This window comes from Rhipicephalus microplus, chromosome 5 (assembly GCF_043290135.1).
Source record: "Rhipicephalus microplus isolate Deutch F79 chromosome 5, USDA_Rmic, whole genome shotgun sequence".
NCBI classification, from domain to species: Eukaryota; Metazoa; Arthropoda; class Arachnida; order Ixodida; family Ixodidae; genus Rhipicephalus; species Rhipicephalus microplus.
Genome location: NC_134704.1, coordinates 134,034,329 through 134,062,166, shown reverse-complemented (window position 1 = coordinate 134,062,166; position 27,838 = coordinate 134,034,329).

Here is a 27,838-nt window from a genome sequence, read left to right as displayed (position 1 = left end):
CAAGCAATCTTTTCGAGTGTACCCGTCCACCTTTCCTTTCATTGTGGAGAGCTTGCGCAGTGAGCTCGAAAGCCAGTGCACCAGCATGCGTGAAACCATCACTCTTGAGAAGCGAGTCGGCATTGCCCTATACAAGCTTGACCACTTGAATGACGGGCAAACACACGACTGCCACGCTTTCCTCGCTTGTGCAAAATGGCGCGGCGCGAGACCGAGCGTCACCACGGGATATTGCCGACGCGTTGTAGCTGCTCACGAGAGTAGAAAAGAAAATAACCATTAAAAGAGTTCAATACACCTTCTGCAGGATATGAAATTTGATTTTACAAAGAGTTTTCGTGACAGAAAATTAAGCATTCGCTCTTTTTTCCCACCACTCAAAAATTGCTGGCGCCGACTGGTTTCGAGGCTACTCATTCGGAGCCGTAAAAGAGATCGATGAACTCCGTTTACGAAAAAGATCGCTTCTGAAAAGGAGTTCGCTCTGTGCCATGTGTCTGCTGTCAGGAACTCCTTTTCGGAAAAAGACCGCTTATACCCCTGTCACACGGGCACTTAAAAGTCTTTTAAGTAAGCGGTCTTTTTCCGAAAATGAGTTCCTGACAGCAGACACACGGCACAGAGCGAACTCCTTTTCAGAAGCGGTCTTTTTCGTAAACTGCGTTCGTCGATCTCTTTTACGGCTCCGAATAAGTAGCCTCGAAACCAGTGGGCGCCAGCAATTTTCGAGTGGTGGAAAAAAAAGCGAATGCTTATTTTTCTGTCACCCAAACTCTTTGTAAAAACAAATTTCATATCCTGCAGAAGGTGTAATGAACTCTTTTAATGGTTAATACCTTTTCTACTCTCGTAAGCAGCTACAACGTGTCGGCAATATCACGTGGTGACGCTCGGTCTTGCGCTGCTTTATCCTCTCCTTGGCGGCTTTTGCAGCGTCTGCCTCGCTTTCCAGAGCGAGAAGGCAGGCCGTGAGGCTTGCGATCCTCGCTTTTTCTCCCGTACGGTCGCCCATAACGTGTCGAGAGCAGCGAAAAACAAATACGGTAAATAAAAGCACAGTGGTGCCAGACAGACTTGTGCACGTCGCTAGTTATGGGAATGCTTCCTTATCTAGTGCAAAAAACATTCACATTGGTGTTTCTTCATCTGTTATTCTTAAATTTATTTGAAGAAACGAGCAGTGCAACAAGTCTTTAATTTGTACATCGTGGTACATCGTTTAATTTTCATTGCTTCTCTTTTAACTGCTAGCGCCACGCTTTCGCTAGCGTCTTCGAACGAAAACACTAAAAGGAGATCGTTGCTGCCATGTGTCTGCGCCGCAAACACCTCTTTGTTAAAAGTCTTTCAACTTCGTAAAAGACCGCTTACTTAAAAGACTTTTTGCGCGCCCGTGTGACACAGGTATTACTTAAAAAACTTTTAAGTGCCCGTGTGACAGGGGTATTAGGCTCACTAACTCCCATAATCAGGAACGCTTGTTGACTTCAATTAAACTTGCCAGTGCTTTCAATGCAACGCATTTGAAAATGTTGAGCGTTTTTGCTGTTTTAACACCACGTAAAACAGTGCGTTCGAAACGCCTACAAGGCCCGTTCATACCCTTCTCTCCAACGGCATACTTCACGCCAGTTGTCCGTCTCTTCGGGGACCATAGACGCGTAGACGCGTCGCTCTGGTGGTGACGTTGGTGAAGTGAAGTGAAATGAACTTTATTTGGTCCTAGAGAACTGGCCAGACGCCCCCCTAAGAGGAGTCCGCCACAGTCACTGGCCACGTCCACGCCAGGACTTGAAGACCGTGGCCCTCCGCCCGTTCGTAGGCTTTCTGGACTGCCGAGTATTGGACTGAGAGGTCGGGGCTTTTAAGAGCCCTATCCCAGTCTTATTCTGTGCTGAACTTCGCGCCATGTAACGCCGGGCGCTGCCAGAGCATGTGAGTGAGTGCGCAGTTATGTGCCTCACAACTAGGGCATCTGGGAGTTATGCCATCAGCAAAGTGGCTGAATGTGCTACGAGATGGGAATGAACCTGCCTGTAGCATCCGAAGAATCGACAACTGCGGCCGAGTGAGCTTAGAATGCGAAAGCGGGTGCCTCCGCCTAGATAACTGATAATGGGAGATCACCTAGTAAAATGTGCCATGTGGATCTTTAAAGTTATCTGCGAACCCTCCTCCGTACCCGCCCGGACCGTCGCGGCACGCGATTTCTCGCGCACGGTTATGGGAAAGTTCGTTGGCGTTGGAAAGATTCGGATGCACCTCTGAATTCATGTGGGCCAGAAACCAGGTGATTGTGTGGTAGCCTACTACACCCACAGAATCAAAAATAGTGGCAGCCTTCCTACAGATTACCCCTGAGGCAAAGGCCCGGGTGGCAGCTCTGGAGTCAGTAAACATCTCTGCACACGAAGGTTTTGTCATCGCAACGGCTATCACTACCTGCTCTGCTATGGAGGCAGACGCTTTCCTCATGGGAGCTGAGTTGAGTACGCGACCTCGATAATCAATGACCACAGCTGCAATACGATCGGAGCGGCCATACTGCGCCGCATCGACGAAAGCTACACTGTCCATGGACCTAGCCACAAAATCAAGGAGAGACTTGGCCCGTGCCTTTCACCGGCCAACATTGTACTATCGATGAACGTTACGCGTAAAGGGTGCCACCTCGTACGTGTCCTTCATTGTCTGTGATAAGAAGATCTTCTGTTCCTCCCCTGCCGTATGATGATATCCCAGCGACTGTAGTTGACACTGCCGAGCTCTCGTGGAGAAGTGTCGCATGACCTGAGCTAGCGTTTGTGCCTCGGTCACCTCCATGAAGGTGTTGTGCATGCGTTGACTCATGAGCCTGTCCGTGCTGGTGCTCATAGGGAGGCCAAGTACCCTTTTGATGCTTTGACTCAATAAAGTGTCGAGTTTATCCTCCTCGCGTATAGACCAATTAAGCCAGGATGCCACGTAGTTAATGTGGCTCATGAGGAATGCATGGAAGAGTCGAAGGAGATTGCTCTCCCTCAGCCCTCCCCTGCGGCTGGAAGGCCTCAATATTATTCTGAGCATATTCTCTGTTTTGGAGGTGATGCGAGCCAAAACCTGCGAATTTCTGCCGTTGAATTCAAGAATGAAGCCTAGCACCCGAATGCAATTGACTCTTGGAACCGACTGCGCATCCCATGTGGGTATAGTAATCTGCACCTGATCAAGCAGTGATTCGTTCCTTCTTCCGGGTCTATGTGGTCGATATAGAAGCAACTATGATGTAGAGGCTGATAGCTGAAGCCCTGTATCCTGCAGAAAACGTTCTGTAATTGAGAAAGTAGATTGGAGCGCCTCCTCCACTTCAGCATCCGAACCACCCATGCACCAGACTGTAATGTCGTCGGCATATAAGGCATGGTTGGTATAGGATACTGGGGAGAGGTGCTCCGAGAGGCCTTTCATGGCTATGTTGAACAAAAGGGGTGAAATTACCGCTCCCTGCGGCGTGGCCCTCGCACCCAGGGTTAAGGACTCTGATTTTAATTCACCAATCTTTATGGTGGCTTTGCGTTCCCTAACGAAGGCGCGAACAAGGCGTGGAACTTAGGATCTAATCCCATGCGCTCTACCTCCTCCAGTATAAACTGATGTGAAATCGTATCGAAGGCCTTGGCGAGATCAAGGGCCCGTATTCCTCGAACGTCTACTTTATTTATTTCATTTATTTCGCAATACCCATAAAGGTCCCCAAAGGGGTAATAAATAGGAGAACGGACACATGAAACATATCTTTGTACGCCTATACAGTGTAAAAACAAGATTATACAATGTAATGAAAGCGAGCTAAATACAAACAACAACAACAAAAACCAGATACTTTGGGGAAAAAAGTAGAGATAGAATATTGAATACTGTAAAAATAAATTAAGGGCACTAACAAATACGGTATACAAGCAAAAAAACTAAAACGAAAGCCTGATCCCAAGGTACAAAAGTTTGCAATTGACACTTAAATATTACAAATCAAGCGTGCACAATGGTCGTGAAAAACATTATCACATGATAACAAGTAAATTAAACACTGATGTACATATGAAGAAGCTTAATGATAGTACGCGCGGTGGATATCTAGTCGGAAATGTTGAGTAAAAGTTCGTGAAATGTTGTGAAATCTGCTTGAGTGGCAATGTGGTATGGCAAGTTATTCCATGCCACTATCGTTCGGGGAACGAAGGAATTAGCATAATGAGCTGAGCGACAAGTTATATGTTTTATCTTGAAGATATGGTCTGTACGTGGAAAGATGACTGTTAGTGCTTCGAAGATGCGGTGAAGGTATGGGTGATAATAGAGTTTGTGGAGAAGCGAAAGGCGGGCAATGCTGTGGCGATGAGATAAGTCGTCAAGCTGAGTGCGAGTTTTTAAAGCTGAAATGCTAGTATAGGGTGAATAATCGCAAAAGATATAATGGGCTGCACGGTTTTGTAAAGATTCTATTTATTGGTTTGTGTAGATTTGTGAGGAATCCCAGATAGCTGATGCGTATTCGATTTTAGGACGTTATAATGTGATGTATGCTAGTCTACCGAGATTATCAGAAGCCCGCTTGAGGCTGCGTTTGAGTAGACCTAATGAGCGGTTAGCTGATGCCAACTTCAGGCGGATGTGATGATGCCACGATGCCACGTAAGGTCAGACTGTAAGTGAGCACTTAGGTACTTATACGAACTTGTCAGTTGAATTATGTTATTACTGATTACATAGGTTGTCGGAATGCGGTTCACGCATCTTGTAAATGATAACTGTGTTTTGGCTGTAATAAGAGTCATAAACCATGTTGAACACCTCGTAATAATTCCGTTAAGATCAGCTTGAAGAATATCTGTGTCATTGTCACATGAAATTATTCGATAACTTACACAGTTATCCGCGAAAAGTCTGATGTGAGAGGGCACGCAGTTAGGTAGGTCATTAATATAGATTAGGATAATTAAAGGGCCAAGAACGCTGCCCTGCGGGACACTGGAGGTTACGTTGGGGGATGAGGAGGTGCTGCTGTTAACAGATGTGTATTGTGATCTAGATGAGAGGAAACTTTTAATACATCCAATAACAGTTGGGTGTATATTCAGGTTCATTAGTTTTACTAGTAGTCTATGGTGAGGAACACGACCGAAAGCTTTTGAGAAATCGAGGAAGATGGCCTCAACTTGAAATCCTACGTCTAGATATGAATGAATGTGATGTAAAAAGCCGGGTAATTGCGTTTCGCGTATAACCCGGACGAAAGCCATGTTGGTATTAAAAATAATGTCGTGGTCTTCTAAGTAGTTAATGATTTCAGTGTATAATACGTGTTCAAGTAATTTGCAACATCTCGGGTGTATCGGTCGATAATTTGCCTCTTAATCAGCAGCATCACATCCTGGGCAGAGAGACCTGGTCGGAAACTTACCATGTTGTACGGAAAAAGCTCTTTATTCTCAATATACCGAGATACTCTGTTGTGTACCGCATGCTCCGTTACCTGTCCCACGCAAGATGTCATGGAATTGGAATGGAGGTTCTTCATGGCGAGTACCTTGCCCAGCTTAGGAATGAGTTTTACCGATGCAGTACGCCAGGCTTCAGGCACGCGACCTTCTCCCCAGGGGATATTTATTTATTTATTTATTTATTTATTTATTTATTTATTTATTTATTAGAATACCCTCAGGGCCCGTAGGGCATCACAGAGGGGGTGGGCACAACATTTTATAACACACAAGAAAAAAAGACAAAAAAAAGAAACAAGTGTCAGATGCGCAATCTACGAAGGCAACATAAATCAACTAAAATTGTATAAGTAAGAATTCAAGCACATACAATACAAAGATAGATAATGGAAACTGCGTATAGTTACAAACATTGCTGAGAAATTACAGTCTTGAATATTGACCTCCTCGGTTTACTTAGCGATTGACTTTCCGTCGAGATTGCGCAGGTTGCTAACGCCGTCTGGACCAGGGGCTGAGCGACTATTAAGCGCATGAAGCACCTCTTCAATCTCAAGGTTTGTAAAGGGCGAGTCGATTTCCTCTAGCGGCCTTCCCTGGTAGACCGGGTAATCCCCGTCCACGGAGGGGCCAAGCGGAAGGTATCGCTCCGTCAATTTCTTGAGTAAAGTGGTGTCAGTCACTCCACTGCTCCGCTGTGCTTTCACTAAGCAGTCTATTGCTAGCCTCTGATTACTTTTAGAGCTCGTCTGATCAAGTAGTACCTTCAACAGGCTCGATTTACCTCCTGTGCGCTTCTGCCCATCTACTTTTAAGCAAACCTCATTCTACTGCTGCCTAGAAGGCTCCTGACAATATTCTTCAATATTTTTGTTGAGGAGAGCTATGCGTTTGCGGAGCCTCCTATTTAGCTTATGAGTGCGCCATCTCCTAACCAATGATTTTTTAGCCTCCAATAAATGTGCAAGGCGCATGTCCATCGTATTCACTTGTAAGTCAGTTTGGACAGTCTTGGCGAGTAGCTCATCCTCCGCGAGTCGAGAAAAGAGTTCTTCTAACGTGGGATATTCGGTCTCATCAGCTTTTCGGCGCTTTCTGAACTCCTCCCAGTCCGTCACTCTGTACCCTTTAGGTGGAGCCACCCGGGTTTCCTGCGTACTGTGAGGCTGAAGTGATCACTTCGCAGGCGTTCTCGCAAGTCAACCCACTCAACTTTCCCGCATTTCTGATGAATGCCAGATTTGGAGTGGTGTCTCTTGAAACGGAATTGCCCAACCGAGTTGGGAACAGAGGGTCCGTGACCAGCACCAAGAAACTGTTCGTCATAGCTTTAACAAGGCTTTTGCCTTTAACAGTGGCCTTTGGATAACATCAAGCTGGGTGAGGTGCGTTAATGTCACCGATAGCTACGAGCCGTGACTTGCCTGAAAAAGTAGCCACCTTTGCGACCACCGAGCAGAACGCCTGCTCGTGATTTCGAGGGCTGCTATAAACATTCAGTACAAATATGCTGCACTTAAGCCAATTATTTGCAATAATTTCAACCAGCTGAGCCTCCAAAGTAGAGTTGCCGAGCGCAAGCGTGTGCTCTAAAAACGCGAATTTGTTCGAAACCAAGACAGCCAGACCAAGTTGACCCTCCCCCTAAACGATATAGATCGATAGCCGGGCTAGGCAACCGCTGCGCCAATAGTTTCTTGTAAAGCAATCACATGTGGCTGAACCGCCAATGAAGCAATGCACTGCTGAAGGGAGGCCTTACGCTTCCTGAACCACACGCAGTACCACTGCCAAATGACGAACTCAGTTGCGTTGGGAGCCATGGCTACTGCTACTAATTTGCCGACTTAACGGCACGTCCGTATCAACGGGAGCTTGATTCATTGGCGTACCGAGGCGCGCAGAGGAACAAGTGAAACAGGCTTCACCGGGACAAGAGAGTTCCCGGCTGGAGTGAGTCTGCTTTCGATCATGGCAGCTTTATATGCTCCGAGGTCAAAGCATTCCGCCTGCTGTGCTACCGCCATTTGTAGAACTTTGATTGCACCCAAGACGTCCAAGTCGGAAGCCGCCGCCACCTCTCCTTCCGTACCTATCTTTCTCTTTGCCGGCCGCGGCTCTACTGACGAAGGCCGCACTGGGGCTTGTGCTGTATTTTTGATAGCTTCAAACTCGACCCTCACCTGCTGAAGCTGTGCTTTTAAGCTAGCATTCCCGTGAAGTAAGTATGCAATTTTAGGGTGTTTTTGTTTTTTCCTCTGACAGTGCCACGTGCGTTACCTGTGCTGGCTGCTGCACCGGGCTTGGCTTGGCTCGATCCGCCCAGATCTTCCGAGCTTCTTGGAAGCTAGGCTTGAGTGGGAGCGCCCATTGGTGTGGGAGCGCCCCATGGAGTGGGCGCGCCTCTTGGAGCGAGAGCGTCCTCTTGAGCGGCTACGTCTCTTCTCAACAACTGGCGAGGGAGAGTGCATCCTCGAAGTTGGTGCCACGCTCTAATTCCGTGACGTCAGACCCTCTTGATGCTGCCTGCGTTTCTTGGCGGCCTTTCTACGCCGTCTTTGTCGCCTTACCAAGTAGAGGACTTGGAACCGATGCTGGCCGGTATTGTCGGCCGGTAGATGTGCCCTCCCCCCCGCACAAGGCACATGTCAACTGGCATTAGTGATCATTCATGGGATCGTTGACAACACCCCCGTGGTACACTTTCTTCGTCGGTGTCGGGCAGACATCGGTACGATGGCCGAGAGCTCCACATCCATAAGAAACGTCAATCTGTCTCCTGTACAAAGTACACCGTAGCATGCTCGAACCACACATAACATAGTTGGGTACCTTGAGACCACTGAAGAGAAAGACGACGGTAGTCGTTTCCTTAATGCGATGCACCTCCATGGATTTAGTGTTGCACTGGTTGACGATCATCGCCGCCAACTGTCGCTCATCGATGTCAACGTCGACGCCTCGGATGACATCTCTGCAGGTATCGTCAGAAGCGGCCGTGTAGGCCGAAACATGATACTCAGTCGCGCCAAGGCGTATGAGTCGCAGTGCCGCGTTGGCGCCCGCGTTGCGGGATGCTGGCGTAGAGACCACAATGATATTCCGAGTTATGTTCGGGCAGACAAAACCTGCAGTGTTTATTCCAGGGACAGTTTTGCTGCCGCGTCCAGGGCTTGGGCTAGACGAATCAGGCTAACCTTCTCGAGATCCAGGCCTCCTTTCGGTGAGACTATGACTCGAATATGGCTCCTCGGCAATCAGGGAAGTCTCGATGCAGCTGCAAGACGTCAAACGACGCCAGGCGTGGCCAGCCGTTCCTCCACTTCGAAAAGAAGCAGACGCTTAATGTCGGGGAGACCGCTTATTTGTGCCTAAAGCAGTCGGCCACCCAGGCGCGTTAGCATCTTCTATGGGAAATAACTTCCCCGTCCATCACCATCACCTCGGTCATTATGCCGTTTCGTCGACACGGGCGGATACCCGGCCGAAGAAAGGTCTTTCAAAGGGTGCAAAATGGGCCTACCAGGTCGAAAATAGGCTCAGTAGAATCCTCTCGATGACATTTGTTGAAGGGTGTACCATTTCGGAGGATTGAACCAGTACTCTGGCAGCAATCATTCGAAGAGAACGGAGACGCCGCAGTGTTTCTCTCCGACGCAAAAGATCAGAAAACACGTTTGTTTGCACTGGACGCTCGAAAGAGAACTCTGATAAAGTGTGGAGCAGGGTTCCAATGGTGCTCACGGAAAGAGTGGGAGCCGATCGGTGATGTTGGTGACCGCGCGCACTTTTAAATGCGAATTCACTTTCTAGTCGGGCTACGTCAGGCGTCTGTCGTGATCCGTCCACCACCCTCTCCCGTAGCAACAGCTACGGGTGCAAGCGTGCCTAGCAAATGGAGCCCCCACCATGTCACGCTTCAGCGTCGGCAGCTGTCAGCAACAGCTGCGGGCGGCGTGCTTATCTTCGCCCTACCACTGTACCCCTAGCAACCGGAGCATGCATGTGGTGCGAGATGGTGTAGGAGGGCGTAGGCACTGTGCTTCGCCACTCCTTCTCTTGCCATTCGATCTCTTTCTTTCTCCTCCCCACGCCCCTTTTCCTGTCTGCTCGCGCTTCACTCTACACCGTTCGCCGGCTGGGTGTCTTTCAAGAACATACAGAAACGCGTGCTTGAGACGCTGCTCTTGAACGCCAAAGGCTAACCAAGAATGCTGTTTTGTTTACTTCATAATATTTTTAACCATGCACGCTAGTTATTTGAAGACAGAAAAATTGGCAGATCTCACGTACAGTGAGAATCGATGATATGCGAAGCACTATTGAGGAATGCATATGTCACTTTAAAATGAGCACAACCTTACGAGGGGGAGGAAATTGATGCCGCACATCACTTCCGTGTCATTATTATCGTGTTTAAATGTGTTGTTTACCTTCGTCGTCTATTCACGTGACCTAAAACCAAATTTAGTACATCTGGCACTAGCGAAACGGCCACGAGCACACTATGAGCGTGGTATGCTGTCAGGTTCTTGCGTTAACACGCGTGTCAGGATTATCATGTTTTCACCAGTCATATATTTCGTCATCCATTGATGTCATGTCATACCAAATTCGGTATATGTGGAGCTAGCAATACGGCTACGAGCACATCATGAAGGGGCAAATATACTCCGAGGTAGCGTTGACGCACGCACATGCTGGGCACAGCGACACTACGTTAGCAAAAACGCGAGCGCTCTGTTTTCTGAAGCCAGGTGTGACCAGCGTCCTTCGGCGTGGCCCGACGGCAACCAGCGCTAAATGCGACATACTGCATTTCGCGCCTATGCGTTGCTCGGAAAACACTACGTAACCCTCTTTAGTGACGGAAGGATGCCGAACATGCTTAAACGCGCATGCGTCAAAGCAACGTAGCGCGGCGCGCGCCTGCGAGTATATGGCATAACAGGTGCCTGGCATGGCAACGCTGGCGTGACCCGACGAAATGAACGCCGGTGAGATCGCACACCACGTCATGTTGAAATGTATTGGTGCCTTGACTGTCGCATGTAGTCATGTTCTCGGATGACACGCATCTCGTGATTATCATGTATGTACCAGTCACATACCTTCGTCATCGATGGGCGTCATGTACTACCAAATTAGGCATATGTGAAGCTAGTGAAACTGCTGCGAGCGCATCATAATTGTAGCATGTAGTCATATTGTTACATAACACGAATCTCTTGTTTGTCATGTTTGTACCACTAACATACCTTTGTCATTCATTCATGTCCCGTAATACCAAATTTGGTATAAGTGAATAACCGAAACGACCGCCAGTGCATGATGAGCCTGGCATGTAGCCACGTTGTTACATGACACACATGTCTTGATCATTATGTCTAGATGCGTCATTTACCTATGTCGTCCTTTCGCGTCGCATAATACGAAGTTTGGTATATGTGACGCTAGCCAAACGTCCGCGAGCGCATCATTAGCGTGGCATGTAGTCATGTTGTTATAAGACACGCATGTCACGATTTTCATGTTAGGGTCTATCGCTTGTGTTCGGCATGCAATCATGCCATACCATATCAGTTTTGCAACATTTCATGCTTACAAAACCACCACCAGAGCTTCAGGACCATGAAATGTAAATTATGACATTTATGGCATACATTTTATGATCTTCCGGTTAAGACTAGTCAAGTATGTTCTTCATACAGTAATGCTATGCCATACCAAGTTTGGTATCGATACCATTATCAATAAGGCCATGAGAGCTAAACGTCATAAGCGGCTAGATAGATAGATAGATAGATAGATAGATAGATAGATAGATAGATAGATAGATAGATAGATAGATAGATAGATAGATAGATAGATAGATACGCTCAATGTCAGCGAAGTTCGCTAAGAAACGCTTCTCTTTGAAAAACGCCACGTGCAGTGAACAGCGCTATTGGCTGCATGGAGTAAGGAAAAAAAAGAAAACATTATTCTACCAACGCTGGGTTCTGAGGACGCTGCTCTCGACGGAGCGAGTGGAAGCGCGCGTCGTGTCGGCTCCGGTTTCAACGCATGTTCTGCAACGGAAGTCACCTAGAAGCCCACAAGACTTTGGTACCCGCGTATTCAGCTTGTCATCAGGAATCGCCCGGCACCAAGTTCCAGGTGGGGACTTGAATTTTCTATCGACGCATTTTTGTCATCACGCTGGCGCGAGAGCTACGCCTAACGGCTGCCAAGCCACCTAGCTCTGTGGGCACCAAGAAACGCCGGTCGGCGCGTTTGACGCGTCCGACTTTATGAGAAGAAATGGATGTCGCTGTGGAGGAAGAACCCATTTCCCGTGAAGAATTCGAAGAGAGTACAGGATGGAGCACCGTAGGATCAAAAAAGTCGACCCGCGGGCAATCTATAGAACCCAGTGCGGATTCTCAATGAGGGAATAACAGCAAGAAACAGCGTGAGCAATGCCTGAGTCAATTAACAAGATTAAGCCGGATGCCTCCACTGTCCCGAGGCGACTACAAGATCATCATCCGACCTAGAGGCGGCCTTTGACTTGCCGATCATGGAGCCGCCCAACTAGTGACCAGCATTTACCACGCCGCTGAAATGAAGCAGCACCAGACAGTACGTGAAAAAGCGTGATACGTGATATCCCGTTGGAAGATACCACCCGAGATATTACGGCTAATGTGATTACGACAAAAAACCCCACAGCCATCGCTGCGAAACGCCTCAGCAACACAATGACGGTGACCGTACTGTTCGCTGGTCGTCGCGTGCCAAAATACGTTAGATACGGTGGAGCAATGTTGAGGTGCTCCCTTTACCGCAAGCAGATAGAGACGTGTTACCAATGCGGTCGCCTGGGACACCGCGCAGATGTTTGCCCAAACCCGAAAGGCCACGTGTGCCGTGGCTGTGGTACGACCAACCCCCTGCAAGATCACCAATGCAAGCCCACTTGTCAACTATGCGGCGGCGACCACCAGACAGCCGAGAAGGCGTACAGGGCACGTTACAAGACGCCATACCTGGTGAAACGCCGGCGATAAAGCGACAACAACAACAATATGAAGACTACCCGACGAAGTCAACGCCTTTCGACAACAGCCTCGAGCAGTGAGACACTACCCCTACCCGGAAAGAAAGCCTGGTCGAGAGCTCGGTCACGGTCTCGGTCTCGCGCCGGCCCCGCTCCCGACCCCGCTTCCGGCCCCACTCTCGGCCCCGCTCCCGGTCGCAGTCAACATCTCGGAGCCGTACACCTGGACCTGGCGCAACCTTCAAGGTGGGCTGGGTAGACGTAGTCAAGGGGGCGCGCTCGGGGTAGAAGGAGGCCGCTTCTCAAGGCAAACTTGATAAATTAGAGGCTGAAATAGCACAGCTAAAGCAGACGTTAGCACAATCTAACCAGAAAATTACAGCTTTAGGAGAGGAAAACAGGACCCTCAAGGAGGATTTACATCGCTATAAAAAAACAGAATGTGCTTCATCAGTAGTACCACCGCTCTCAGCTGTTACACCCAGTGAATAAATAGAGGAAGGTACAACACCACCACCTCCCAAGCGCCGAGCCGAAACCCCGGCCAATGAAGACAAACCCGCACGCGTGACGCCCGAGAATAAAGTGCTGAAGGAAGTTCAGCAATCAGTCAAAGAAATAAATGAGTGGATGAGCAACGCATCCCGACTGATCTAGGCTCTTACTGACCGCGTAGAGACTATAGCTAAAATTACCGAGCAAAAAAAAACGAACACCTACAACAGCGACTCATCGCTGTGAAGGCTAGAATCACCCCTCTGCCACCTAGCGGACTGGACCCCAAGCAATTGTAAAGCAACCTTCCTTGTCGGCATTCAGTGTGATACAGTCAGCGACATTCCTACCCCCTGCATCTCATCATAGCTAGAAATCACGCCTGCACAATTTGGTGATGGAATTGTAGAAGCTACGAGAATAAGGTAGGTAGGTAATCAAATTTATTGATTTACGAAGGAATCACTTGAGGGGGGGTGTGGTAGGGGAAGTGGAATTAGGTTGACGACGAGCCCCCGGGCCGCTCTAGGTGGCCGGACACTGCTGTGCTTCGGCAACTTTTCTGGCACAGCTCACTGTCCGGAGCTGTAAACCCGGTTGCGAGCTGCGCAGAGCAGCCTCCCATCACTCCTGGTGTTCTGACCCTTGCCACGGAGGCTTGGGTTTGTTTGGACAATTCAGAAATATGTGCTGGAAGTTGGCTCTGGTGCTAGGACTTAAGTTGCAATGAGGCGAGGTTTCGCCATGTGTAAAAAGGGAGAGAAGAAAAGGAGTCGTCACTGTGGCCGTTTGAAGTCTGCGCCACAAAGCCTGGTCACTTCTGGAGAGAGATTTATGTGGCGGGAGATACGTTAGGCGGGAAGTTCGGTAAAATAGCGTGATATCGTGATAGCTGAGGAGTCGATCCCTAGCACCTCGAAGCGAAGGCAGGTCGCTGAGAGCCCGGTTGGCGAGTGCTCGGGCTTGTGTTTGAGCGGCCGTGTTGCCTGGGTGTCCACAGTGCGCAGGGACCCAGAGGAGGGTGATGAGGCGATCAGGCGGAAGAGCTGATTCAAGAATTTTAGCAGCCGGAGATTGAATTCTGAAAGTGGCGAAATTACGAATTGCAGTTTTTGAATCAGAAAAAATATACTCAGCGGAAGAGTGAACAATGGCTAAAGCAATTTCCGCCTTCTCTGCTTACAGGGATTTTGTCGAATTCGGAAGGGACGCACTAGCGACCAGTTTTTGAAATTCGTCTACGACGGCTACCGCGAAAGCTTGATGATCTACATATTCGGCCGCGTCTACATAGACTGCAGGAGGATTATGAGGGAAGCGCTATTGAAGGGACTTGGCTCGAGCTTCCCGTCGCGCCCGATATTGTTGTGTGTGTATCTTTGGGTAGTGGCGGGATTAATAGGTTGCTGCTAACAGTGACTGGAACTGCGTGCGTGGCCGTGGTGTGACCAGGAACGTTGATTCCAAGTCGGCGCAGGAGTACCTGTCCTGTTTCTGTGAGTCATAGTCTTCGATATCGGCTGAAAAGATGCGCCTCCACAAGCTCTCCCAGAGTGTTGTGCACCCCAAGTTGAAGTAGTTTATCCGTGGCTGTTGATTTAGGGAGATTGAGCGCAGTTTTATAGGCATTACGAATGAGTCTGTTAAGTTGCTTGATCTCAGTAAGTGAGAAATAGAGGTAGGGGATAGAATAGGTAATTCTGCATAGGCAAAAGGCCTGTATGAGGCGGCGTGTGTCTGCTTCCCTCATGCCGCGATGACGATTGGATATGCGCTTAATGAGGGAAGCTGTATTATGAACTGAGGTGTTGATTAACTTTATGGTGTCAGCGTTCGAACCATTGTCGGAAATATTAAGGCCTAAAATATTGATTTTATTGACCTTCGAATAGGGGTGTCATCAAGCATGACTTTAATGTGACATGGTGGTGGTGGTGGTGGTGGTGTTGCAGCAGGCGGGGTTAGCCTGGCCTGCATGGCCGGCAATTGTTCCGCCTTTGAATGTGACATGTATCTTGCTTTTTAAAGTCAATTACTAGGTGTTCCGATTTAGCCGTCGAGCAGGTGAGCCCAGTATTTATTGTTGGCGTGTTTAACAACAATGACAGCGACCAACTGAAGCTTCGATTCGATTTCGCCATGGTTGCCAGTATTTCGCCATGGTCGCCATTGTTGCCATGGTTGCCAGTAACGTTAAAAAGGAACGGGGACAAAACCGATCCCTGGGGCGTTCCCTTGTTACCAAGCGTGAAGGGATCAGTTTTGAAAGTGCCCAACTGTAGGCAGACGGACCTATTGCTGAGAAAGGCAGAGACATACCTGTGCGTGCGATAGCCTACGTTTAGTTCACTAAGAGATTGTAAAATCGAGGAGGGAGAAACATTGTCAAAAGCCTTAGTCAGATTCAATGCAATGATGGCTCTGGTGATGTGTGGAAAAGTAGGATTTAGCGCGTCCTCCTAAAGCTGCAGCATGACATCATGAGTGGAGAGTCCCGCTCGGAAGCCGTACACGGTGGAGAGAAAGTTTTTCTTGTTCCATGTAGCGATTAAGACGAGTGAGAATTACATGCTCCATCAGTTTTCCTGTACATGAGGTAAGAGAGATCGGTCTCAAATTAATAAGGTATAACGGCTTATTATGTTTGGGTATGAAAGTCACCTTAGCTCAGTTCCATTCCTGAGGCAGCGTGCCCTGTTCCCATTGTTGATTCATGTAATCGGTAAAAACTGCAACTGATTTGGAGTCTAAATTTCGCAGTGTCGTGTTAGTAATTCCATCTAGTCCTGGAGCAGATGTGGTGCGAATGTTGCTTAGGGCAGCCCAAACTTCCGCATCTGCAATTGGCGCATCCAATTCTGCATTGGGAGCTCCATTGTATGTAGGTAACGATTCTCGCCTTGGGCCAGGGAAATACGTAATTTTAAGAGCAGTTTCAACGTCTTGCGCTTGTTTTTCTACTTCAAAGAAGAGTTTCGTAATTCGTTTATTACTTTCATAACACGAGGAGCATGGGTGTAACATATGGCCAAGCAGGGACCAAGATTTCTTCATTTGTAGAGTACCATCGAGTCGGTTACATATCTGGTTCCATTGCTGCGATGAAAGTTCGGCCACGTGTTCAGTTACAAGCTGGAGTGTTCGTGACATTTTGCGTTTAAGTTTGCGATTATATTTTTGCTTGAGCCATCGTTTCTCCAAGCTCTGATAGGCCTCCCATAGGTGGAGTAGCCTGCTGTCTACCAGATCACGGATATGTGCTGCTGGGGCTACTTTTTCGCTAAGAGCTACATCCTGTTTAAGCTGAGACACCCAGTCATTGTAGTCTTGAATTTCTTTTTTTCGGGTTTCGGTCTCGGATTTCGCGAACTTTGTCCCAGTCAACAATAGGTTTTGAATGAAACTGTGGACAAAAATTGGCATGGGACAGTGTAATTGTTAGGATGTAATGATCACTGCCAAGGTTGACCCCACTGTGTGTCCAGTTAGCTTGTCGCACATTTTTAGTGAAAGTAAGGACAGGGGTGGTATCTCTGCTCACACTGTTGCCAATTCGCGTTAGTAGCATGCAGTCAGTAACTAGAGTGCACCTGTTTCGCTGAGTGTATTGAAAAAGGCTGGTGCCCTTCCTAGTGTTTCTCCTGTAACCCCAATCTACGTGCGGGGCATTAAAGTCACCCGTTACAACTATGGGAGCAGAGTTTGCTATTTGGATGGCCCTGTCGATTGCTTCAAAAAGAGCAGTGAGGCCATCTCTAGGATGAGAATAAATATTCAAAATAAAATATGTGCCTTGTCCTGTACGACGTGGGAGAAGTTCAAGAAGAAGACAGTCACTGTAAAGATCGGAAAGATCATGCGCTATAAACGAGATATTCCTCTGTATATACGTGGTAGCCCATGGGTAGGTGGTAAAAAACATTTATTTCAGAAAAAGTCTACTAGAGAGTGCCGACGTGGCCCATCGGCGTGCTAGAGTGGCCAGACCGTATTCCGGGACGCCAGTGGAGCTGGAAGCTGCCCGTGCGCGCTCCACCAAGGAGCGTTGTGCAGCCAAGGTAGAGCAGCCGAGCAGGTGCTCCTCCCAAGCCTCTCTAGTTGGGACAGGAAAAGGGGATGAAAAAGGTACGGGATTAACTGGGCACGATGCTACGACATAATATGTGTTGGCAAGGACATGACAGGTCAAGCAGGTGCCATTGATTTCCGGCAAAAAGTGCCTGGCGACCGCCGGACTGATAAGGGCGTTTGTCTGCAGGTGGCGTAGCGGTCGTACGTCCGCTTTCTCCAAACCACGTGCGGGGTCCGCGTAGAGGCGGGGCGAAGACCGATAATAAGCCAAAATTTCGCGAAAGCGCGTCAGGTTGGTGTTGCCAGATTCCGTCTCGGGACATGGAGGGGCATCGGCCCGGACAGGAGAAGCACGGGCAACGGCATTTGCCGCCTCGTTGCCGGGCAGGCCCAAGTGGCCTGGAGTCCAGACTATACAAATGGGATGAGGGTTAAAGCACCAAGAGGCTGCCTGTAGTAGGCTAGCCGCCAGCGGGGCAATGGAACCTTGAAGGTTCTGAGAACAGGCCGAGCGCGAGTCCGTCAGGATGGTGCGTGAGGCAGGGTGAGAGGCACCAAAGCTATGGCAACCTCTTCAGCGTGCGTTACTGTGTCTGCTCGAAAGGAGAGGCCATCGACGTGTTTGCCCTCTGTAATCACGGCCACCGTGAAGTGACCCGGGGGGGAGGGATCCGAGACGTCCACGTAAAAAACACCAGGACGATCGAAGTGTCGCGTATGAAGGGCCGCGGCGCGTGCCAGTCTACGGCCAGGATGGAGGTGAAGAGTCATATTACGGGGTAGAGGTTCCACCCATAGCTTTTGACGCCAGAGATCTGGTACTGGCTACAGATGGTCTTAGTCAGATATCGGGTAAAGGAGAAGTCTGTGTAGAAGACGGCGCCCTGAAGGCGACTGCGACAGTCGATTGATTTGGTTAAAGCGATGAGCTTCGCGCATCTCTGCAAAGGTGTTGTGTATCCCCAGAGCCGCGAATCGGCTGTTGGATGTTGCAATAGGTAGGTCCAGAACGCGTTTGTATACTGAACGAAAAAGGACGTCCAGCTGGTGCTCGTGTCGACAACACAGGTGAAGGTAAGGCAAGGCGTAGAGGACGTGGCGGGTCACGAACGCGTGGGCCAGTCGGAGGGACTGAGACCCGCGGAGGGCGCCGCGCTTGGTAGACACTCAGCGTATCATGTGGCTCACCTGTTCGCTGGTGCGTCTGAGGCCTGCTATTGTGCCCTTGGGATCCAAGGACGATGTGAGGTGAAGGCCAAGAACCCGAATATATTTCTCTGACGTGATGGGCTTGGACGGAAGAAAAATTTTAGGCGGCGGTAGCGGAGAGACTGAAAGAAGAGCCGATTTGGCTGGAGAGCACTCCAGGCCGCATGAACCAGTGTAGGTGTCCACCAGAAGGGCAGCCTTTTGCAGGCGTTCTTCGATTTGCGCTAAGGAGCCCGTGTTGGTCCAGATTGTGATATCATCCGCATATAGTGCGTGTTGTATTCCCTCTACCTCGCTTAGAAGAGAGGGGAGGTTAATCATCACCAGGTTAAAAAGCAGAGGAGAGAAGACTGCCCCCTTGAGGTGTACCCCACGTGCCTAATAAGTACGGGCCGTGTTCGGTAGAATAAAGGCGAATGAAGGCGGTGCGAAGTGATAGAAAGGTGTGAACGTAGTTGAAAGTCTTCTGCCCGCAGTTTGTGGTAGACAGGTTAGTGAGTATAGTGCTGTGTTTGACGTTGTCGAACGCCCCACGGAGATCGAGAGCGAGCACGGCTTTATCGTTATGGCGCATAGTAGTCGGCTCTATGATATCGCGTTGAAGCTGGAGCAGGACGTCCTGCACCGACAGATGCGGGCGAAAGCCAAAAATCATGTCGTCAAAGGTCCTCCTGGTCTCCAAGTAGGCGGAAAGGCGTTCGCGAACCATGGTTTGCATGAGTTTGCCTGCGCAAGACGCAAGTGAGATGGGTCTCAGTACCTCGATACTAACGGACTTTGCCAATTTGGGTATGAATGTCACGACCGATGTGGTCTATTCCGTTGGAAGTGGAGAGCCGTCCCATATCGAAATTACAAGGTGGAGTAGCGAGAGGTGTGCTTGGTCGGGAAGATTTGCCAGGAGCAATACTGTGATTCCGTCTTTTCGAGGGGCCGTGCCCCGTCGCATTTTCGTGAGTGCAAATCGTAAATCGGAAAGCGTGTATGGGGCGTCGAGGTCGGTGTTAGGGGCGCCGGAATACGTATATGCTGGGCCTGGGGGATCAATTCTGCGGCAGATGTAGCGGTCACAAAGTTCTCGCGTGAGTTGATCCCTAGTGCCCTGAAAGGCATGCAGAGCACGGTGGAGCTGGCGTTGCGTTTCTGCCATGGTGGTGGAGGGATCGAGAAGGCTTCGAAAGAGTCGCCACGCGCTCTTAAAGCTCATCTGGTTTGCAGCCTTCGAACATGTGTCTGCCCAGTTAGCATCGGAAAGTTGTGCAGAGTATGCGGCCGCCTCTGCAGTGAGCGCCTCAATGCGAGCACGAAGTTTCCGATTTAGTTTGTTGCGTTTCCAGCGCCTTACGAGCCCGCGGCGAGCATGCCAAAGATATAGGAGGTGTGGATCGATTGCAGGAGTAAAATTTGAAGTTGCAAGGGTGCGAGTGTTCGCTTGTTTCATAAGGAGGGCGTATAATGCCCACGCTGCAAATTCGGTCGAGGATTGGACGGCGGGGAATGGTTGCATTCTGAACTGAGTCCAATCTGTGAGACAGGCGCAATTTCTGCCGCGGTGTGAACGAAATGCGGAGTAAAAAGTGATCGCTGTCTAGGGTTTCGCCTAAATTTTCCCAAGTAGCATCGCGGATGTGACGGAAGAGAGAGAGGTCAGGGCATGTGTCTCGCGTGACCGAGTTGCCGGAACGTGTGGGTTGTGCCGAATCGGTAAGAAGCGTGAGGCTCAGTGAGGAAATTAGCTCCTTGAGCTCTCTGCCCCGGGCCTTCTCGTAGTGGTAACCCCAGTAAGGGCTGGGGGCATTAAAGTGCCCGACAATCACCAGTGGTTGTCGGGCCGATATACGCAGCGCCCGATGGAAGAGATGAAGCCCTGGCAAGGCAAAGGGACAGTACACGTTTAAGATATGTATTGATGGTTGGCCCCGCCACTGATACAGCACTGACATCATGCAGTAGTCGTAAGGAAGATCCAGATCGAGGTCAATCTGTATCGCCGTGTAAGCTTTATGCACAAGGAGGCATGTGGTGGTGCCGCCTACATAGGAGCAGTATCCAGAAAGGGATGGAGCAGGGCCAGATTCTTAGAGCGCCAAGACGGCCGGCTGAGAGCCAAGTGAGCTGAGGAAAAGGGAAAGATGTGAACGCTTTCGCCTGTTCCCGAAGCCTCCAGAGTTCCACTGTATGATGTCGAATTTAGACGCAATGTTTGAAGGGGACATATGATTGTAAGCCATCGTGACTGTCTTAGGTTTTATAATTGGTCCTCCATGTCCCGCTCAGAATCCTCAGAGGCAGGGAGGGGCACGGAGGCCGGATTGTCCGACGGCGGGGTGGTGGTAGCCACGTTACGACGACGCCGTGGAGCTGCACCCTCACTGCTCACCGAGCAGGAGCGGCAACGCGATGCCTTCGGTTGAAACTTGGTGATTGCCCAGGCTTGAATAGCCTGGGTAACCTCTACTGCTATGCGTTGGACGGAGAAGCTGGTGAGGAGGTTATTAATCGAAGCTTCGACGCACTTAAGGCGTTCCTCTATGTGCGGGGCGCGCTCCTCGCTGGGGAGAGTTTGGTTAGCGGGCAAGAGAACCTGAGGTGCCCCAGGAGCCTCAAGAGCTTCTGGAGTAGATGCGGCACCGGTTCCGAGTACTGGAGTGCACATGGCTGCTTGAACCGGCGGTTTATTAGGAGTGGACTTAGCGCGAGGACTAAGCTTGGACGTAGCTGGCATAGCCGCCTGGACAGAGGAGGCAATACTGGATGGCCTTGCAGTAAACTGTTGTTGGGGTTGAAGTCGCTTATTTAAGAGTTCGAGTTGTTTAGTTAAAAGAGAATTTTGTTTTGAAGTGCCACAACTTGCTGGCGAAGGGCTGCAAGTTCGGGAGAAGGAGGATCGACAGAAGGGGGTGAGAGAGGCTTAGAAGCAGCATTCCCTGCCCAACTGCTCACCTGAGGTACCGCCGCTGGTGCTTCGAGCGGTAGGAATGCCTGAGTGTCGGCGTGGAGAGGTGGAGCCGACTGATGTGGGTTGGTGCCGCTGTCTGGTTGTGACGAATAATAGGTGGTCCCTCGAGGAGATGTTGAGGGCTGCTTGCGTTTCGATATTTGGCGTGCAGCCACTGGTCCCAGTCTCATGGGCGCCGTGGCAGAGGGGGCACTTGGGGTTGCAGTCGTGGGCATTGAGACCTGCAGGTGCGGGGGTTCCACATTTGGCACACTGGGTTGCAGTGGGATGACACTGAGGTGATCAATGATGGGTGGTACCACACTTGTTACAAACAGGGACCGTTTTCTTGTAGGCGCGGATATACGTCGCAACGCAGTGGTAGAAGAGGAAGCGGGGTAACTTCATGCCCTTGAAAGTCACCACCGCTGCCGCGGAATCTCCGAGTTTGCGGACCGAGAGGATAGTACCTCGAGGCCGATGCAGTTCTGACTTTATATTATCCGGGCTTTCAGCAGGGTTTATAGTGATGACGCCCTTGCATGTATCCCCTGGTGCCTTGGCGTGGCCTCAACCGGGCAGCTTCTAATCCCCCACTTGCAGCTGGAAGTCCCCGAGGAGTCGCTGTGCCATAGGCAAATTGGTGGTGCTACAGACCGAGATGTTTTGTTTCCAGATCGGCCACACTTGAATATGCGTAGTAGTCCGGTCGCCGAGGTAGCTGCGGATGGCGTCGCCCGCGCGATCAGCCGGGACGAATGTGCGTAGCTTGCAGGGAACGCGAGGTTTCACTACTACGATGTAGTCGTCGCGAGAGAGGCGAGGAGTCTGACGCGGACGCCACTTGCGTTGTTTCGCTGGCTGCGAGGACGGAGCAGAGGTAGGCGCACCACCGGAAGGATGGCGCGCCAGCGTTCCTTGCAAGGCTGGAGAATGGCGGCCAGCTGTGGCGTCTCGTTGTTGTTGAGACGCAGACATCGATTTCGCTTGCTTGCATTGCTGCAGTCTCACCATGTCGTCGAGGTATTCGTCTTCTGATGGCATAGTGTTTACGGAGGATGAAATCTCCATGGACAGTACTTGGCATAAGGTAGGATCATAGCCCGTAACCACGTTAGCGGCCGCCATCGCCGGGCTGAGAGCCCTTAGCGAGGCGGCGTTGTAGCCGGGAGTGAAGGACATCCCTGAAGTTGTCAAAACTGGACCCACCTTGACGAAGGTGTTGTCTAGGCGAAGCGGAGAACTTGGCGGTGATGATAAGCCCAAGTTTCAGGGGTACCAGGGTGGATGTCCGCAGAGATAGCAGAAAATCTACGGAGGCGAGGTGGAGTGCGTCTGTCACCATCCAGCCTATGGGGAGCTAGGATGCGAATGTACAGCCTGATAGCCGAGGAGTTTGCAAGCTTTTAAGGGCTCCTGTACGGAGATGACATCAGGGGACCGTGTAGACCGCTGTATATAAAGTGAGAGGTAGTCTCTCTAGTTTCTTAATCTACGGCAATTCCATTACCATATGCAGAGTGAAGAGGTGGAGATGAGGCAAGGGTGCAGGAGGTGGTTATGGCTGCGAGGGCGCTGAAGAGGGTTGATATTGTGGGAGAGATTCGAGCCGAGCAACTAACACGTCTAGGATACTCTATCTTATTGAAGGGTTCAGCAATTTGCATAAAGCCTAAATCAACCTTTTGTTTGAGTTCCCGGTGTTCTTTCCGATTTTTTTGACCGGTGCTTTTAAAATCATCCTCCGATGACTCGGGTTGCCATGTCCTTTTCTTTTTTGCTGGCTGTGGAGAGGAATCTATAATATCGGTCCCTGACTCGGCTGCCATATCAGGCTATATGACAGAGGGGGAGATGGATAGGGGTGGAAAAGACGCAGGTGGGGCAGCTGTAAGTGTACCTAAACGTTTCAGCACCAGAGCCAACTGTTGCTTTAACTTTTGATTCTCTCGGATTAGACGTTCGATACTCTCCTGAGTTTTAGAATTTCCTTTAGTGTCAGAGAGCATACAACAGGAGCAGGAGGCTTGCTTTGCCCAGCTCACCTTTTCGGGTTTGAGCTGAAGGCGCGGCTTTGTGATGCACTTCGTCCAGAGCCTTTGCCGCCACGGTTTTGCTCAGGACTCCTGCTTCTGTGGCTACGGTTTCGTTCAGGACTCTTGCTTCTGCTGCTACGATTTCTATTGTCGATGCTTGAAAAAACTCCTTCTAGAGCTGAAACTCAGGCTGCTCCTGTTGGTGCTCTTGTTGCGGCCTTTGTCATGGCCGAGAAAGACGGCTGAAGCCACGCTGAAAGCGTTGCTTGCATGCCCTGTCACCCGTCTTGTGAGCGTCCCCACAGATGACGCACTGCGGGGTGCAGGGATAGTCCTCCGGGTGTTTCTGTCCGCAGCTTGAGCAAGGGAGGCGATTTGGTAAAGGACATACATTTCGTCGGTGGCCGACTTGTCTGCAGTTTAGGCACGCTTCCACCTTCGGTCGAAAGTTGAAAATGGCGCAGAGGATGTCAAACATTTTGACTGACGGAGGAAGCTCCTCAGCCATGAAGTGAATGAGCACTGAGCGTGAGGTACGCCCCGTGTCCCTTGCTTGGACTATTGGTAGAAGGGGATTTGTCCGACGTAATTCTTGAAGCAAGTCCTGAAGTAATTCACCATTCCAAGCGCGGTAGATTATCCCGGCCCGTGCCCCCTCCGGGGTAGCTATGTACGCGTGAAATCCCAGTTTTTTACCACGTAGCGTGAGTTCTCATATTTTTGCATTGTTGGCAATTCGGTCGGCGCAGGAAGTGGACACGGTGAAAATATTCTTGGCCAGATTGTTGCGCACAAGATCTTCGTCGGCAACCACAGAGTGCAGTCCGTTGTTGGCGACTACAGCCGCTCGTATCTCTCCATTGTTGTATTGGGCCAGATCTACGCCCGCACTCAGACGAAACACAATCTTGAAGTCATCGACTGGCAACCGTGGCAGTTGTTTTAAGCGAGGAGGCGCCACAGCTGTGTCATCGAGCTTTGAGGAAACGCTGGGCGATGATTCTGTTTTGCGTGCTGGCGTTTCGGCAGCTGACGCCGCTTTACTTGACTGCGTTCCTTCAGTTTCTTTTGACTGCTGTCAAGGTGAGCGTGGTCGAGCATTCAGGACTAAACTCCATTCTTTAAGGTTGAATTCTGAGGCAGGTAAATCCGTGCTAACCACCTTGTATACCATTGCGTTGCCGAATGAACTTGTGCACGCGCGTCAAAGTGCGAGCCCGACGCCGGTGCCGGTGGCGTTAGGGCTGACGAGGCGGCGTTCCCCCACTCAGCAAAAGTTGAAGTTTGCAAAGCTCCTCAAGAAAAAAAAAGAGGTTTGAGGCACCCACCAGCAGCGTCGGCAACTTGCTGAAGTTCAAGAGACACCACTATTGGCACCAAGAAGCAGTCTTGGTTCAAAAAAAAAAAAATTCGTAGAATACGGAGCCCATGCGAGGCACACCAGCCTTGCCTGGCCCCCTAGCGGACTTCTCCTACGCTAATAAGCAAGCAAATCTTCACCAATACCTTAAGGGGAAAGTTAAGCCCGATATCATTTTATTGCAGAAGACACATTGTCTCGTTAAATTGGCAGGCTACCGCTCGATCGGACATGCCAACGGGGAGACGACTGTCCTTACCACCCTAGTTAGACGAAACTGCGCAGGCCTGGCGTTTTTTTTTCAATGCTTCTTGAAAGAAGACTGCTTCCGGGGATGATGTATCAGTGCACCTCCTGTGACTTTGCCAAAAAAATGAAGCTGCCCACCAGTCACCTACATTTATTGTCTTGTGATCGTTCTGCAACTTTGCAAAATACATTTTTTGTTTTTACTTTTGCAATAGGTGTGGACCGAAAACACTTTATTAATACCTAATCCACAATATTTTGATGAATATTGAAGCGCAGATTGCAAGATCGCATATCAAGCGATCTTTTATTGCAAGTAAAATAGGAGGTGCCAAAGAAAGAAATGTACTTCGTTTTTCAATGTGATATTATGTCATCATTGCAATGAACGCTTAACAAAGAGATGAAAAGAGTGGCATCGGTATATTCTGCCCTGTTTAGGTTGGTCCTTCAGCCTCGGAATTCCAGATTACACACCTATCTTTATTGCAGAATTTTAGGCTGTAGTATGAGCCCTTCGAAAACTGCCAACATCAATGAATTCCGCTGTGATAATAACGAACTCTTTGTCGGTCTGCAGTGCGCCCATAGCATCTAGAGATTCGAAAGCATTGGGCGAATTCAACTCCCTAGTACAGAATCACTTAATCTAGGTGCGATTAGAATGGGTGCTGGGGCATAGAGGCATAACTCTAAATTAAACAGCAGTTGCACTATTGAAAGCAGCGTTAGACGGACCAGCTATCAATATTACCCATACAACAGCCGTAATAGTATCTTCTAGATTTCGGAGGCAAAAGTTGATGCAAGAATTTTCTACACCATCTTTGAAATTTTTTTCTCAATTTCAACCATTTAATGACACCCTGGAAAACTTCCTCGTGTAATATTCGACACCTGGAAGTTGTAGTCACTCGATTGCGCTGTCGTATTCCTCCAATAAATGTTTATTTGATTAGAGCAGGCAGGCTTGACTCCATCTCCACTTTGTTCTTTTCGTGGAGAAGAGGAAGCAGTGGAGCACTTTTTGATCTCTTTTAGGAAGTTTTAAACATCAAGAAAGGTATTACTAGAAATACCATTACGCATCATTGGCTTAGGTTTTACGACGTCAATAGGGAGTTTTGGAATAGCGCACCGCGAGCCCTTGTGGTGCGGCCGCTGCCACTGTGCATGCGTCGTACGCAAGTCGCGTTCGCGTTCGCTAGACCACACGCGAAAAATCCGATATTGCGTGCTGTAATGGCGCCCCGCATGTGGCCCGCAAGCGCTGGTTTCGAGGCTACGGGTGGTGATGGCAGCCCGCATACACGACCTTCTGTATATTACTGACCTGCCCAGCGAGCGAAGCGCCAGCATGCCCTTTCTGGTATTGGTGCTTACCGCTACGCGCCCTGTGGCGCTGCAACTTACCTCATCCTCACCGGTTGCTAGAGACCAAAACATGGGTTGCCACGCTTTTTTTTTCGTCTGCTCGCGTGACGCTTAGAGAAAAGCAGCAATGTTTATGCGTGCATACACTCTGGACGATTAAAATGAATAAAAAAATCTTTTTCAATAAACGTAAAGTTATAATGACGACCTTTCGCTACCGTCTGCTCGTGCCGAGCTGCGACAGAAGCGTCCAGGTCGGTGCAGTTTGTACACCAGTATAGCGAGGTTTCTTGGTGTAAATTAATCATTATGATGGTGGTGTGCTACGTGCCTTTCTGCGAATCAAGGCAAGGGAAGACTCCTGATGTGACTTTTTAGGAGTTTCCAATGACTGAGGTTCATGTAAAATGGATCGAGGTGATTTCTGTGCAGTAAAAGACTACGCGTCTCTAAAGGAGTGAATGGCTGGGCTGGTTGGTAGTGCATGACAGACTGAGACGCATATTAGCGCAAAAAATAATCATAAACTGACAACCTCAAGAAAGTAAACAACGCCGCGCCATACTCCCAACTATTAGCCAAAAGAAGAAGGAAAGACAACATGAGTAAACATAAGGAAAGCATGTCACTACATGTGCTTATGCAACTAGGTTTTGAAACACACCCATTGTGTGAAGAATTAGCGTTCAATAAGTGATTTTAAGTGCTGTTCGTTTCAAAACAGTTGCAGAGTGTCTATCATTGATTATTCATGTACCTGCGATCTACATTTGCCATTTGAGACGAAGGTATTTATGCGCAAAATTGTCAGTATTGGGTTCTTTTCTATGCGCGCCGGATGCTGCGGACACCGTCAAGTGTCATAGTCTTTGCCCTTTCTTGCCGAGACAGTAAATGCAAGCCAGCTGAATGAAATACAACTTCAACAAGTCTACCATTGTATACACGTATAGCTGGTATCATGAGTTAAATAAACATTTGGTGGCCAGCGCTTTTTACAACCTGTCTACGTCGTCATTCTTTCTTGTTTTACACGCTGATACATGTGTTTGTACCTTATTTGCGATTCACACATGCAACCCACGCATTCTCATGCATTCACCGGCGCTCAGCTGGGGTAACTCGAGCGCTCCCTAGGCGGCGAAATTCGGAATCCGAGCTGGCGCAGGCAGCTTCGTAGACTGCCGCCAGCTAGGCAGGTCAGGAGTACAGTAGGTCGTGCCCGCATGTGGCCCGAAGGTGCTGGTTTCGCGACTATGGTGTCGCTGCGACCGTGCGTTGCGGATCGCAGTAGGGCAAACGCTATTCCGAAACTCATATGGCGCCCACTACGCCCGCAATGCCCGCAGAGCTTGCAAACGGTATTCTAAAGCTCCCTAATGTTATTATACCTAGATGCACATACCCTAGGGCACAGCAACTGGAAAGTGCACGTGGCCGTGCAAGATTTCATTGTACAGTGTAACAGATTTACCTAATAGAACGTAATCTACGATTGAAACTATTTTATTCAGTCTACAACAAAAAAAAACAGGCAATAATCTTTCAGATTATTTATAACTAACGCATTATCAATCCTCTCGT